At 30.9% G+C, this 2,500-nt stretch overlaps 1 protein-coding gene and 1 pseudogene across 1 annotated transcript in view; one reads left to right on the forward strand and one right to left on the reverse strand.

Moving 5' to 3' along the window:
* Positions 1–2,500, reverse strand: part of LOC137649217 (cytochrome c oxidase subunit 1-like) — a 7,150-nt pseudogene that overhangs the window by 4,505 nt on the left and 145 nt on the right.
* Positions 2,255–2,500, forward strand: part of LOC137649653 (uncharacterized) — a 31,051-nt gene continuing 30,805 nt past the window's right edge. The window contains exon 1 of the mRNA XM_068382632.1: positions 2,255–2,500. This exon is cut by the window's right edge and continues 219 nt beyond it. The gene's annotated coding sequence lies outside the window, so the exon portion shown is untranslated.

Consider the following 2,500-nt stretch of genomic DNA (forward strand, 5'->3'; position numbering starts at 1 on the left):
AAAGAAAGACAGATGATGAGAATAGAATATGCAATGGAAGATGAAATATCATTGGAAGGAGAAAGGTGTGAAATCATTTAAATATTTAGGAACTATGTTCTCTAATACAGGATTTTAGAATTGGAGTTTAATGAAAGATTAGAAAAGCAAACCAGACAATAGCTATGTTAAGTAAAATTTGGAAATCAAATCACGTGAAATTACATATACAAATCAGGTCATATATCAGTTTAGTGAGATCGGTGTTACTGTGTGGACATGAGTCTTGGCATGACAATGAAACAATATCCAACAGATTTTGTCGATTTGAGACCAAAGCCCTAAAAAAAATATTGGGAATTAAATGACAGGAGTAGAAACGAAACTAAATGGGATCAGAAGGCATTATCTGGTGGCCATGATTTCCGATTTCTTTCGTCAGATGACGTTATATGAGAATTCTAGTACAAAATCATTTATTTCATCCACTATTTTTCCAACACTTCGTATTAGTCTATCCTAAGTGTATCAGGGTTGTGGTGGTCTTTGTGGTAACGTCCCTGCCTGGTGATCGCCAGGCAGGGGTTCGAATCACGCTCAAGCTCGTTAGTTCCTTTAATCACTGCAACATCACCATCCATGTGAGCTAGGGAGAGGGGTGGGGTTTGGGGAGCCCATAGGTCTACCTGCTGAATTATCAGCAGCAATTGCTTGGCTCTCCCTGGTCCTAGCTTGGGCGCTATGCAAACTACAGTATATATGGTCAGTCTCTAGGACATTGTCCCGCTTACTAGGGCAATGACACTGTCCCTAGCTTCTGCCATTCATGAGCGGAATTTAAAACTTGAAACAAGAAAATTGAGACAAGCTAAAAATATAGGCTTAAAAGGACCTACTTCAAGTATTGCCGCTTCCGGCATCAATATTATCAGGTTTTGCCTCGAGAGCATAGCGAAGCAATATCCCTTATTGAAAAACTTTAAACTATCTAACTTCAAGGCTCTAGGAAGAAGCAGCTACGTCTCGTACGAATTATTCATGAAGCTTCATCGATATACGCCATCTAAGAAACAGAATATCTTAGATAAGAATTTTCATCCAATATAGCGAGTGAACCTGGGTACTATGCAAAATAGCTTCTTTGAAAACTTTATGCTCAGGCTTTTAGCGTTATACTTTGTACCTTCTAGATATAAATTTATATATATACATATATATATATATATATATATACACACATATATATACATGTGTTTATATATATATATATATATATATGTATGTATTTATATACATATATTATATATATATATATATATGTATATACATATATATGTATATATATATATATATATATATATATATTTATATTTATATGTATACGTATATATACATACATATATATATATATGTATATATATATACATATATATATATATATATTTATGTATATATATATATATATATATATGTATACGTATATATATATATATATATATATATTTATGTATATATAAATTATATATATATTTATGTATATATATGTGTGTGTGTGTTTAAGTATATATACAGTATATATATATATATATATGTGTGTGTATATATATATATATATATATATACTGTATATATAAATGTTAAATTTCTGTGCTCTGATCTCAAATTGAGGGGCAATGAGAAATTATTCCTCATATTAAAAGATTTTTTTGATGTTACAATTTCAAAATAAATTATGATGAATTTATTATTGTTATTATTATTCAAAACACTGAAGCCTACAATCTGAGCCCTTTTGACAAGTCTTGCACTCAATTTAATTTTTTCACTAACTACACATCACTCTACAAAGTTCAGAATCTCTACTTAGGTTGAAAAGTATTTAATTTAAAATTGGTTCGTCATGAAATTACCTCGATGCCAAAGAGGATGAATCAAAATCAATCAATCATGAAATTAAACAGTAATAATTTCCTCTTATGCCCCTGGAATCTTATATGACAAAATTTAGGAGAAATCAAGTATTAACCTCTCAAAGCTTATATTACGTAACAATCTGTATATTGTGTCTTGTACCATGATAATCAAATACAACTTTTTAAAATATTTAAAAGCACCATCAAAAGCAAATTATTTCCTCAAAATACAAAATACAAATTGTCTATGTAGGAATATCAGAAAAAAAACTAGGGGTAACTACTATTTTATACTATTGCAACATGTTAATGCAATTGTTACAATCATATTACAATTTATGAATTTCTATCTTTCCAGATCAGTAATGGAGGGAGGTACGAAAAACAAGACCCAGAATAGTTCTTACCAGAACAACGTCGCATCTCTCAATGTAATTATTAGCAGATGCATTGTCGAGTAAAATCAACACTCCCTGATGGAAACCAAGAATGAAAGTCTTCGTATCTCAGAGGAAATGAGAACCTTACTGACAGCCACGGAAATGACCATGTCAAACCTGACACTGTTTCCCATTACTAAACAGTGAAGCTCTGCAAAGAGCAAACTC

This window comes from Palaemon carinicauda, chromosome 11, assembly GCF_036898095.1.
Source record: "Palaemon carinicauda isolate YSFRI2023 chromosome 11, ASM3689809v2, whole genome shotgun sequence".
Taxonomy (NCBI): Eukaryota; Metazoa; Arthropoda; class Malacostraca; order Decapoda; family Palaemonidae; genus Palaemon; species Palaemon carinicauda.